This window comes from Lactuca saligna, chromosome 7 (genome assembly GCF_052625555.1).
Source record: "Lactuca saligna cultivar CGN05327 chromosome 7, ASM5262555v1, whole genome shotgun sequence".
In the NCBI taxonomy this organism is placed as follows: domain Eukaryota; kingdom Viridiplantae; phylum Streptophyta; class Magnoliopsida; order Asterales; family Asteraceae; genus Lactuca; species Lactuca saligna.
In genome coordinates, this window is record NC_136423.1 from 177,707,412 (window position 1) to 177,721,945 (window position 14,534).

At 31.4% G+C, this 14,534-nt stretch overlaps 1 long non-coding RNA gene across 3 annotated transcripts; it reads right to left on the reverse strand.

Annotated features, from left to right (window-relative positions):
- Positions 1-9,539: 9,539 nt before the first annotated feature.
- Positions 9,540-11,673, reverse strand: LOC145006580 (uncharacterized). 3 transcript variants are annotated; one of them, XR_013662956.1, is made up of 4 exons: positions 11,370-11,673; positions 10,681-10,760; positions 9,769-9,916; positions 9,540-9,653 (listed from the first exon to the last, which is right to left on the reverse strand). It is a non-coding gene; the product is annotated as an uncharacterized LOC145006580 (long non-coding RNA). The 3 variants fall into 3 exon arrangements; XR_013662955.1 differs by having other exon boundaries at positions 10,681-11,289; XR_013662954.1 differs by lacking the exon at positions 11,370-11,673 and having other exon boundaries at positions 10,681-11,363.
- Between the last annotated feature and the right edge of the window lie 2,861 nt (positions 11,674-14,534).

Sequence of the window (14,534 nt, forward strand, 5' to 3'; positions counted from 1 at the left end):
TCATGATATTCTATGTCGGATCGGTCTTCTTGTTTATAAACCTGTTGGAATGTCACTTACCACCGATGATGTTTTTTCTATAAACAAAACTCCTTTTCACGGCTCAACCCTCTATCGATCGTTTGTTGATGCTCTCTACTATTTGGCTATCACAAACCTGGACATCTCATACATTGTTAATCAAGCAGGTCAGTTCCTCCACCCTCCAACACATGAACACCTCACCTTAGTAAAAAGGATCATGCGATACATCAAGGACACTCTCAATCATGGTCTTCAATTTTTGTATCCTCCAAATCTATGCTCATTGGTTACTTAGATGCAGATTTAACATGTTATATTGAAACCCGACGTTCCACTTATGGCTACACGAACTTCTTTGGTGCAAATCTTGGGTCTTGGAGTTTTAAAAAAACGTACCTTTTTAAAATGTAGTTGCGAATCCGAATACCAAACCATGGCGAATAGCACTGCCGAGCTTACATGGATTCCTCATCGCTTATGTGACTTAAATGCAACGCCAACTGAACGCCTAATGTTACTTTGTGACAACTTAAGCACTATCTTCCTTAGTGAAAACCCGATAGCACACAAGAGAGCTAAACATATCGACATTCATCACTATTTCGTTCAAGAACATGTATTGTACGAAAAATTGCAAATGAAATTTGTTACTACCAAGGTTTAGGCGGCTTACACTTTCAACAAACCATTACACTTCCGATGGTTTGTTTGTAAACTAAACCAAGTAGGGTAATGATATTCTATGTTGGGCCGGTCTTCTTGTTTCTAAACCTGTTGGAATGCCACTTGCCGCAAATGATATTTTTTCTATAAACAAAACTCCTTTTCACGACTCAACCCTCTACCGATCGTTTGTTGGCACTCTTTAGTATTTGGCTTTCACCAACCCGGACATCTCATACATCATTAATCAAGCTGGTCAGTTCCTCCTCCCTCCAACACATGAACACCACACCTTAGTAAAAAGGATCTCCCGATACATCAAGGACACTCTCAATCATGGTCTTCAATTTCTGTTTCCTCCAAATCTATGCACATTGGTTACTCAGATGCAAATTTAACGTGTTATATTGAAACCAGATGTTCCACCTATGGCTACACGATCTTCTTTTTTGCCAATATTGGGTCTTGGAGTTTGAAAAAAAATCTACCTTTTTAATATGTAGTTGTGAATCCGAATACCAAACCATGGTGAACAGCACTGCCTATCTCACATGGATTCCTTATCCCTTACGTGACTTAAATGCATTGCCAACTGAACGTCTAATGTTACTTTGTGACAACGTAAGCGCCATCTTCCTTCGTGAAAACCCAGTAGCATACAAGAGAGCTAAACATATCGACATTGATCACTATTTCATTGGAGAACTTGTATTGTCCGAAAAATTGCCTATGAAATTTGTTACTACCAAGCTTTAGGCGGCTTAAACTTTCAACAAACCATTACACTTCCGATGGTTTTTTTCTAAACCAAACCAAGTATGATCATGATATTCTATGTCGGCCGGTATAATTCTTTCTAAACGTGTTAAAATGCCACTTGCCACAAATGATGCTTTTTCTACAAACAAAACTCGTTTTCACGACTCAACCCTCTATCGATTGATTGTTGGCGCTCTTTAGTGTTTGGCTATCGCCAACCCGAACATCTCATACATTGTTAATCAAGCAAGTCAGTTCCTCCACCCTCCAACACATGAACACCTCACCTTAGTAAAAAGGATCATGTGATACATCAAGGACACTCTCAATCATGGTCTTCAATTTTTGTGTCCTCTAAATCTATGCTCATTGGTTACTCAAATGCAGATTTAACGTGTTATATTGAAACTAAACATTCCTCCTATGGCTACACGATCTTATTTGGTGCAAATCTTGTGTCTTGGAGTTTGAAAAAAAAAACTACCTTTTTAAGATGTAGTTGTGAATCCGAATACCAAGCCATGGCGAACAGCACTGCCGAGCTCACATGGATTCCTCATCCCTTACGTGACTTAAATGCATTTCCAACAGAACACCTAATGTTACTTTGTGACAACTTAAGTGCCATCGTCCTTAGTGCAAACCCGATAGCATAAAAGAGAGCTAAACATATCGACATTGATCACCATTTCGTTTGAGAACTTGTATTGTTCGAAAAATTGCAAATTAAATTCGTTACTACCAAGCTTTAAGCAGGTTACACTTTCAACAAACCATTGCACTTCCAATGGTTTGTTTCTAAACCAAACCAAGTATAGCCATGATATTCTATGTCGGGTCGGTCTTCTTGTTTCTAAACCTGTTGGAATGCCACTTGCCACAAATGATGTTTTCTCTATAAACAAAACTCCTTTTCACGACTCAACCCTCTATCGATCATTTGTTGGTGCTCTTTATTATTTGGCTATCACCAACCCGAACATCTCATACATTGTTAATCAAGCAGGTCAGTTCCCCCACCCTCTAACACATAAACACCTCACCTTAGTAAAAAGGATCATGTGATACATCAAGGACACTCTCAATCATGGTCTTCAATTTTTGTGTCATCCAAATCTATGCTCATTGGTTAACCAGGCGTTCCACCTAAGGCTACACGGTCTTCTTTGGTGCAAATCTTGGGTCTTGGAGTTTTAAAAAAAAAAAAAAAACTAGCTTTTTAAGATGTAGTTGTGAATCCGAATACCAAGCCATGGCGAATAGCACTGTCGAATCACATGGATTCCTCATCCCTTACGTGACTTAAATGCATTGCCAAATGAACGCCTGATGTTACTTTATGACAACTTAAGTGCCATCTTCCTTCGTGAAAACCCGGTAGCATACAAGAGAGCTAAACATATCGACGTTGATCACCATTTCGTACGAGAACTTGTATTGTCCAAAAAATTGCATATGAAATTTGTTACTACCAAGCTTTCGGCGGCTTACATTTTCAACAAACCATTACACTTCCGTTGGTTTGTTTCTAAACCAAACCAAGTATGGTCATGATATTCTATGTCGGTCCGGTCTTCTTGTTTCTAACCCTGTTGGAATGTCACTTACCACCAATGATGTTTTTTTCTATAAACAAAACTCCTTTTCACGGCTCAACCCTCTATCGATCGTTTTTTGGCGCTCTTTACTATTTGGCTATCACAAACCCGGACATCTCATACATTGTTAATCTAGCATGTCAGTTCATCCACCCTCCAACACATGAACACCTCACTTTAGCAAAAAGGATCGTGCTATACATCAAGGACACTCTCAATCATGGTCTTCAATTTTTGTGTCCTCCAAATCTATGCTCATAGGTTACTCAAATGCAGATTTAACGTGTTATATTGAAACCAAACGTTCCACCTATGGCTACGCGATCTTCTTTGGTGCAAATCATGGGTCATGGAGTTTGTAAAAAAACGTACCTTTTTAAGATGTAGTTGTGAATCCGAATACCAAACCACGGCGAACAACACTGCCGAGCTCACATGGATTCCTCATCCCTTACGTGACTTAAATGCACTGCCAACTGAACGCCTAATGTTACTTTGTGACAACTTAAGCCCCATCTTCCTTAGTGAAAACCCGGTAGCACACAAGAGAGCTAAACATATCTACATTAATCACCATTTCGTTCGAGAACTTGTATTGTCCGAATGCATATGAAATTTGTTACTACCAAGCTTTAGGCGGCTTACACATTCAACAAAGCATTAGTGAGATCGCTCTTTGAATAGTTTCGAGATCCAATGAGAGTGCGTCCACCACCCGTAGATTTTGAGGGGGAGGTGAGGAGGGGTATTGGAGATAAATCTTGTCCATGGTTAGGTTATTTAATTACTTGAGTTATTTTCAATTTACCTTGTATCGCTTCTGTAATTGTGTTGTACTCTTGTATTCATACGTTATCATAAATTAGTAATATTCTAAGGGAAAGATGTATCATACTCTCACAAAGTATACGACCAAATTGGGCATCACAACCTTCTTGCTGATTTAGTGGAACACATCTTCAATGCTCGAGTGAATCACATTGTCGACAATTTTGATGAAGACGAGTTATTCAACGATACATATGACGAATCGGCAATGTTTCAAGAGATTTTGGCGTGGATTATGATGATGTGGCGAACAACAGTGATTAGACATCACGTACTATTCTACTATGTTTTGATTATGGTTTTTTTATTTTGTTTTTGATTTAGTATGTATTTTTTAATTAATGAAGGATTTTTTTTCTATTATTTATTTTATATAATTACATTTTATTCAATTAAAAAATATATAAAAAAAAAGTGTGCTAAACACATCAGTTTTATGGGGTAATCAAAATGATATGACAATAACATGAGAGTGCAATTAGATGATATAGTATAGTATGGTATCACACCCATCAATTTTAATTTCATTTGAATAACATAATTTATTTCGAAAGATGCCTCTGGATATCCAAAATATTTATGGCTAGTTAATTGTAATCAAATGTTTATAATATTCGTTTACATCATTACTAATTAATTTATTTAAAGAGACATATAACTCCTACACCGAGTCAAACCATACATGTTTACTTAGTAGATAATTAGGGTAGCAATAAATATAACTCCTAACTTAATCAAAAAGTTATATTTGAGATTCAACTTCATCATTTTCCCATCCTCTTCCCATAGTTTCATTTCAATTATGGATATCGATTCCCATGCCCATGCCTAGACCATTGATAGGGTCAATTCTGATACCGTATCCCATGTTCATGTTACTGCCATTGTTGTTGTTGTTGGTACTATCATTGTCGGTGCCACTCACATTACCATTTCTATTGGTGCTGCCATTACTGTTGCTATCGTCTTTGTCATTTCCGATTCTGTTGTTGCTATTATTGTCGATGCTGACACAGTTGCCAATGCATTTGTCATTTCCATTGTTGTTAGCGTTGTTGTAGTTGCTATTGGTGTTGGTGTTGGTGTTTTCTCCAATGTTTCCAGTATGATCATAATCTGCTCCCAACACCCCACCAATATTTTTCTTTATTGATACTTTTATACGATCTTCATGCCTTCCCACAGTATCACCTCTTGCAAGATGATTGCCTACATGTCCTCCTCTGTGTATTACTTCTGGACTTCTACATGCTATGTCTGTTGTGGAACAGCCAATCTTTCTAATAACCTCACCATGTCCAAGGGATTTCTTCTTATCTCTAACAAGCTCGCTATCAGAAACAACAACAATTGTGCAAATTAAAAACCCTAAAAATACAATAAAAGGGTTAAGAGCCATCATTTTGGTTCTTATAAATATTCTATCGGTAACATACAATACATGATAAAAAATCACATGTATATATATGGAGTTAAGTGGACGCAAATTTAACAGAACTGATGAGATGTAACTCAATAAGCACATTTCCACTTAAAACTATACATAAACGCTATGAATTATGATTTGACAAAACATGAAATACTTTTCTCTCTCTTTTTTGTTTTAAAATATGTTAATTATGGTCATGATAATTTATCATTAATTGTAGTGACATATATAACTTACAAAATTAATCAAACTCTATGTAATGTTTTAGTGTTTTTCCAAAGTAAAAAAAACATGTTGAAGATGAACAAAACGAGAGGAGAAAACTATTCATGTTCTTTAATCAAAGTTCAGGGCGGTCAGTTGATGTTAAGGGCCCAGTGCGGAGAATAGAAAAAAGGACAAAACTAATCTACTATAATAAATAAAGGTCTTTTTGCCACATGTCCTCTTCTCATTCATTTGGACACATGGTATTTTCTAAAATTTTTAAATTTTTTATTTTCCATTTGTCATTTTATTATATTTTTCATTTTATTAAATTAAAGTTTCACATTTAATGTGTAAGGTAATATATATGTAAAGTACTTATTAGAAAAAGTTTATATATATATATATATATATATATATATATATATATATATATATATATATATATATATATAATGTATTCAATACATTAAAGTCTCATTAATTTTAATAATTCAAAATTTTCTCATTTTTCTTATAAATTCAAACTTTTCAAATTGTTAAAATTTTATAATTTTTTTTTAATTAAACCCATGTAATACATGGGTCACACACCTAGTTAGTATTAAAAAACAAAGAAAATTAAAAGGTAATAAAATTCGAACATACGCTATTTGGATACAAATAAATACACCACTTTCAACCAACTAAACTACAAGATACTTTGTTAACTATCTACCTAATAGTTTATATATTATAATGTGAACTTGAAAAGTTGGTTAATTAAATTTATATATTATAATGTGAACTTGAAAAGTTGGTTAATTAAAACTTAAAACAAAACACTGGAGCAAACGTTATAACGTGAAACTAGAAAGTTGGTTAATTATAATTTTAAACAAAGAGTTGGAGCCATGGTGGATTTAAAACACTGAAGCTGAGTTGATGACCCAACAGGCTGAAGTACAAGTAATTTTGCTTAATTTTTACGTAAAATAAACATATAATATATTAATTATTTAAATTTATAAAAATTAGGGCTCTTTTTTTTGGCCCGAGTGGTACACCGTGCACCCTCTTAGGACCAGGCCTATCAAAGTTTTATTAGTAATTTATTAAATAATTCATGATTATGAAGTATTTTAAATTCAATATCTTTATGTTGTATTATAGATCATCCTACCTAGTACATGTGTGTTAGAACCAATGTATAAAAAAAAAAAACAAAAACAAAATACAAAATCTATAGAAACATTAAAACGAGAATGTGATAGATTATGTTAGAACCAATGTATAAAAAAAAAAAAAAAAAAAAAAATCAAAAACCAAAATCTATAGAAACATTAAAACGAGAATGTGACAGATTCAATATTCTTAAGGATAATTACCCCCATTAATTGTCGTTGTTGGGTTAGATGAATAAGATCCTCCCAAACCCCCATCGAGTTCTAACAACTTTTTTCCCATGAAAAAGACCTTGAACATTTCTTTGAATGTACCAAAAAATAAATAAATAAATAAAAACTTGTATGAAAATGAAAGGAAGAAACTTATATTTGTAGCACAAAACTTCAATAGTTTAGAATTTTTGGACCAAAAAACAATAGGCATAGCAAATCAGAGGACCAAAACCTGTTTACACTTCCCTCCAAATCTTGCTTTAAATTGTACTTGAATTAATAAACTCACTAAAGTTTTTCTTCATCCCAATGTATTATTACAGTGTAACTCACACTTCACAAAAAAGTAATAAATATTACATTTTTTCTAACAATATATATATATATATATATATATATATATATATATATATATATATATATATATATATATATATATATATATATATATATTAGTCGTTTACCCGCGTAAAGCGGCGGGCGACGAATATTTTTTTTTTGGCAATTATTTCCTTTCGGCAGACAATGTTTAGTTTCTTGTGATTTCACATTTGAAAGGGCTAAATGCTAATAACCAAAAGTACATCGATAAAAAAATAAAACTTGGATAAAAAAAATAGTATGAACTTGACATTAACTAAAAGTATTTTGAGAAAAAATATCACATTGTCTCCTTTTAGTTAATATTTGTGAAGAAAATCTAGATAAGTATACCCACGCAATGCAACGGGCGACGAATACCATGTTTCGACAATTAGTTTCTTTTTGGAATGAAAACCATCTCGCCATATATATAAGAAAAAAAAGGTGAGGATGAAAACAAAATATATGGAAAACCACATGGACCATTTGTATAATTTCGACAACTTTTTCGTACCTGTTTTTTGGGGCGGGTCTTTATTTTGTTGCTTTTTTTTTCGGTTTCATTTTAGTATACCTTGGTCCAATGGCCTTTGACGATATCATTTTCGGTTCGAATTCAAGTTTTTCAGTCTAACTTAAGTTTTTTCGTTTTAGTTCTACTTTTATGTATTTTGATGTTTTTGTTTTCATTTGAAGATAATCCCACTCGGTTATATTAGTAAAGTTTCATCAAATCAAATTAAAACTTTATCAACTAAAACTCTATTAAAAATGGTTTTTAAATAATAATTTCATATATATATATATATATATATATATATATATATATATATATATATATATATATATATATATATATATATATATATATATATAATAATATTAATGATTGATACATACTAATTGGAATCAATCAAATAAATAAACAAATAACCTATTACGACATTCTAAAATTGGCTTTCTTTGCTTCATGTTTTTAAATTATTCTTAGAGAACCGGAGAAAAAGAAAATTATATATTTTAAACGTTAAAAAATTTAAGGTTTGTGTTTTTAAATTGAAATAAACTCAAGTCGATTGAAAGCTTATGCTACTACTCGATTTGGTTATTATTGTAACCAATTCAAATCAATCGAACTACTATGCTATTACTCCTGTAATCGATTATTGCAACTATTAAAATTGATCTAAAATTTGGTATTATATACCAAGAATCTCTCATCACAAAAAGGAATAATAATAAATAAATAAATAAAAAATAAAAAATAAAAAATAAAAAAAAAAACTTGAGAAGTAATCTTAAGCAAAGGAAATGATACGATTCTTTTATGAGAGAGGATTATATATGCTGCCAATTTTTAGATTTGGAGAAAAAACCTTCTTTTAAATACCATTTCACCAAGAAACAGAGTAGACATAAAGATATAAAAATATAAGGTTTGGAGATTTTGGACAAAGGAATGGCGTCAAAATATGCTATTTATTGCTATTTAAATTTCATGGAACCATTTAGCACTTTTAAATCATAACATTAGATAAATGATCAACATATATGTGTCTATCCACCAACTTTCAAAATACTAAGGAAATGAAAATAAACGTAAAAAAAATAGAATTAAACTACAATGGTTGTCATTAAACCAAGCCTTGTAAGAAAAAGTTGTTGCAACCCTAATTCCATGCCAAAGCTTTTGACTACCACTCATGTGCCGGTTAGAGGTAAGCTCACATCTTGATTGTCATTGGAATTATAAAAAAAATAATAAAATAAAAAAAATACTAATTTAACAATGCCTAAGTTGTATCCAAAGAATATATTATTAGTGACTTTGTTAAATGAATGGAGGCAATTTTCTACTACTCTTTCTAATGGTTTCACTTCCCCATTCTAGTGATCAGCTCTACCCCTAAAAAACACAGATCAAAATACCGACTAAGATGAATAAATTTCTAAAAGATCAGATACCAAACATCCACCTGATTATCAAAAGTACAATAAGTTGTAAGCCATAACCTCTAATTACGAGAAAAAACACCAAAGAAACAACATCATTATTATTTTTCAGAATGATTCATTGAAAACAATCAAGTCAAGGACCAAAGATTTTAAATATTGTCTCAAGTCTTAACAGATAGAAACTCAGAGACTATTGAAAATTAGTTGTAATCACAACTACTTTGAGGTACAAAGAGCTACATACAAATATCTTGAAATAAAAGATCAAACATGAACTATCTATCAAAATTTAGCACTCACCAAAAACCGCATGATTGCTTTAGGCACAAAATATTGGATCTCTTTCCTAACAATTGTATAATATGATTGCAATAATTGTTTTGTAACGGTCAATGCCACTGTTTCATGCTCCGAATGCATTTCTGATGAATTCAACATTAATGGTGGCTGCCACCATTAATTTTTGACACACAAAGTGTACAAAAAGTGAATCAAAACACTTTATAAAAGAAAGAACAAGGAAACAATGGAATTGAATGCATATTTGAATGTAATGGTAAACCTCTCAAAGATGTATTATAGATGAACCAGGCTCGTTGTGATTAAGGATTCCACAGTTAGAGTTGCTTCCAGATGCATCTATTGCACGATTTTGAACCTCTTTTCCACAAAAAAATGAAGAAATCATCCAATTGGAACTCCTCACACTTCTTAAAATATCACAAAATAGAAAATCTATTAATATAAGGAATTGTTAGAATGGAATAAGAAATGTAATGGAAAGAGCATAGATCAGAAAATGAAATACTTTAAACACATATCATCGGATTCCAATTACAACTTACTTTTGAAACCTTAGAGCTAGCAAAAATGAAATTCTTTAAACACATATTACCGGATTCTGATTATTGGAATATGTCAAACTTGCTTAAAAACCGTATAAGAGATGATTTTTGCATAGACCAGAAAAAAATAAAAATATTATTATGACCCATAATTGACAATAAAAGAATAAAAAAACATATACGAAGTTCATCAAAACATATTTTACACAGAAACACCTATAAGAACCTAACCTATAATCAAGAAAGTAAAAATAAAAAAGATACATACCTCTGGAGTACATACATATTGAGATTTCCATCAATTCAAGTTAAATCCTCAAATAAGGTCATAATATGGAGAAGAAATTCATGAAATCAGGAAATATGTTCAAAACGAAATGCCTAAACAACATAACATGATAGATGATTTATGCATAGATCATAAAAACATAGAAATATTATTATGAACAGTAATTTACAAAAAAAAAAAAAAAAAAAAAAAAAAAAAAAAAAAAACCAAAAAAAACAAAAAAACCAAAAAATAAAGAAAAAGAAAAAGTGAGCTCATCTAAAAGAGCATTGTATCCTCATTTTAAACGCCTGAAAATTCATCATTCCATCATTAAAATTAAAAAATTCTAGTGTAGTACCTTTCAGAAACAGAGAAAGGTACATGGATCAAGATAATCATCTGGCTTGTTTCTCCTTCGCTTCTTTTAGAACAAATTACCTTACATTACATAACAAAATTAGCTTATTTTAGTAGAAATGCATTCTTATTTCCTTCAGGAAAAAAATAATGGATTCAATTTGCACATGTATTTATCGCTTTGAATTTTTGGGTGACAAACACTTCAATGGGGGAGAAAGAGGCGATAGTCGATCTTCACAACCAAAAATAGAAATAAAAGATTATGGATGAATACCTGGAGATTGAGAGAATCATCAAATATATAAACAAACCTCGAAGGATTTCCCCTTAAATCTAATACCGAAGAGAAAGAAGCTTAGATTATGAGGATTATCGTGTGAGAGTTGCGTTTAGGGTTTTGAGTTTTTAGATATGGTAAAGAGAGCATGTGTTTACATAGAAAAATTGATGATTTCAAATGAGGGAGGGGAGAGATATTCATCTGTAATGAGGGTTTTAATCGAGAAATAGAGAGAAAGTGAATCGTTGGATTTGATTGCGAAAAAGCAAAGGATGTATATAACTATATATGTTGGATTCAACTTTTTGTCTTCAACCCACCACAGATCTAACTTGCAACCAATCGAAACAGTAAATGTAATGATTAGAATAAACTAAAATCGAAACTATATACATAAAAACACTCACCGTCTTTGTGTGCGAGAGAAAAATGGATTAGGGTTTATGTTGGAAAATACTACAAAATTAGGAGCGTTGACCATTTTAAGAAACGATGGTTACCATCTCAGTAGTCACGACATGTGACTTCATTTGACGGTAATGGTGAAATTCCTGTGATGATGTCAAATAGAGGTAAATGGTCACGTTTAGGTTTTTCACTAGAGGGAGCACAGAGAGATGGAGGAAGGCTGTGTGTGTGTGTGAGAGAGAGAGATACGATGGAGAACTTCAAAGAAGGATTCGGAAGCACCCATATTTGCAGAAATCTCGTATTCAACATAGACTTAATCAAATCAAGGGGACGGACCAATTCTTATATGCATCAAATAGTTGTACCTTGAGTTATAAAGTTTGGACTATTTTAAATATAATAATATTTTATTGATGATTACTTGCACTATTAGCTTGATGATTTGGACGTTTTTAAAAAATAATATTATTATATTCAATTTATTTATAGAAATAATGAGATTTCTTTTATAAGATAGTAAAAGATATATATATATATATATATATATATATATATATATTCAAGTATTCTAACTAAGTATTTTATGGATATAACGCTAAATATGAGACAATTATTTTGAAAACATGAATTAGGGTAAAATTGTAATATTAGCTTTTAATTAATTTTGGCAATTAAATATTCAAATAATTAACCCCTTTAATTAAATTTAGGCAAAATAGTTAACTGCTTTCAAACCCTACATAGTACAAGCATCGGCCTTAACAGACCCACCAAGCCCTAAATCCCTTTATGGCATGTTTTTGCTTATGCCTAGAGAGAGAATATATTATGATCGGGAGAAAAGTGCAACAACTATGGTGTGGATCCAAGGAGGAAGACGAGGACGGAAACATCAAGCAAGAAGAAGAATTTAGTTGTGGGATCGGCTACAGCAGTTAAAACTTCTTGGTTCTTTTTTTTTCTTCCTTTCCTTCTATCTTCCTTCTTCTCAATTTTTTTCTCTAACCGAGAGCCACCTTGGCCAGTGATTGTATCTATCTTCAACAGTCAATGGTAGCAGGTCAACGCAGTAACCCTCCCTTCCGCCATCGCTCCCTCCTTTGGCCTGATCCAGGGGCCGAAGGACTTCAGACACAACATACTATCCCTGACCTCGCCTTTCTCGCACAAAAAATCGACATTTCCAGTAAAGATCTGATGTGTCTCATATCACTTGATGTGGTAGCAGAGAAGAGGATCAAAAGGCTGGCTATGAAGGTTGGCAAGAATTTGTTTAATTTTATGAAATCGTTTTGTGGAATTGACTCTTCTGTAACTATTTATTTCGTGATTAAATCGATCCATGACCATCAATTATATTCCCCTTTCATATTCTTTTCATAAATTTACATCAACATGTTATATTAGTTTTCTATATGAGCATAGCAACTTGCCATGGAAAAAGAACAAAGATGTCTGAATCTAAAAGTGAATTGAGTGGTTTAAAAGTTGATAGAGAAAGTAATAAACCTTCTTAACCACCTAAAGACTACATCCATGTCAGAGCAAGAAGGTGTCAAGCTAATGACGACCATAGTCTTGCAGAAAGAGTAATTCATTATCTATTTCTTTTATATATTGATTATATTCCCACTTTTTATAACTCCATCTTCATGATTTAATCCCAATTTTTCTAGGATGGGAGAGAGAAAAGAGTAGTGAAAGGATGAAAATTCTTCAATATTTGGTCCCTGGGTGTAATAAGGTGCACCATGGATTCTGATTTTTTTTTATATTTTGGCATCAAAAGATTAAAAAAAAATGATTGTAAAACAGATTATTCACTTTTTTTTGTATTAGGTTATAAGAAAAGCACTTGTACTTGATGAAATAATCAACTACATTCAATCACTGCAACATCAAGTGAAGGTACTTTTTCATTATTTCATATCAGATTTACTTCTTCTTATATGATACAAATCAATGTGTAAGATTATTTTAGTGGTTAAAAGGGTACTGTGGAGAAAAAGAACATGTGAATGAACTTATGAATGAATTTATATGATATTGTATAATCTATTTTCACTAGAAAAAGAAGGAGTCCGAGGGTGCTTTTCTGTAGTTCTGACAACAATTCTGGCATAATGGAATCTCGAATTCCAAGTCCATCAGAATGGAATCTCAAATTTTAAGTAAAAGCAGGGAATTACCAAACACAACACATACTAGTATTTTGTAATTCTACTTAACTATCATTTTGACTATTTGATTACTTTTATTTCGAATCATAAAAGGTATAATATGTTTTGGGATTTTTTTTTTTGGTTTTGAATTTTTTTACTAAAATGTTGTTGGTTGTTGTAATGTTGGATTGGTTATGCATTGTTAAAGAAGAAACTTGATAAGAAACAAACGTTTTTATTGTGAAGAAGAACTTCAATATTCATTCAGAATTGATTAATATTTTTTTCTATTAGAATGGATTAACAACAATATTCTATCAAATTGTATTAGTATTTTACTTAGATTTCAATGTTTTTATTTTATTTTTAACCATTAACATTTCTTTGTCTTTTGGAATAAATGTAATTGTTAACCATTATTACTTGTATTCTTTCAGAATGAATGTGATTTATATATGTTCATAGTTGTATTTGTTAAGAATGAATGTAATTATTGATTTTAAGATATTAAAATTCTTTTCATATAAAATTTGTGTTCATTAAAAATTATTAATTTTGATAATATATATTTATAGTATTCTATCAAAATTTAATGTTGTTTTTCAAGATAATCATAAACATATTCTTTTAGAATGTTCGAATTAATATATTTATTATCCTAAAAATTAGATTTTTAAAATTTAGATAATTAAATGTTCCTTAAAGTCTGCAATTTTCTTTTTTTTAATTTTTGTTCATTGACTAAAATACCCTTAGAATGAAATTATATGTTATTTTTTTAATTATGGTCGTTACACACACATGCACACACACTCACACGACCGAATTAAGTAACTTAGTTGCTTCGTTACACACACCTGGTTCCTAGCCTAACCCTCTTACATGTAAGTTATGTTTACCCTACTTTAAGTATAACTTATGTTTATGTTCAATATCGTTATTATGAACTTATAAACTATATATATATATATATATATATATATATATATATATATATAT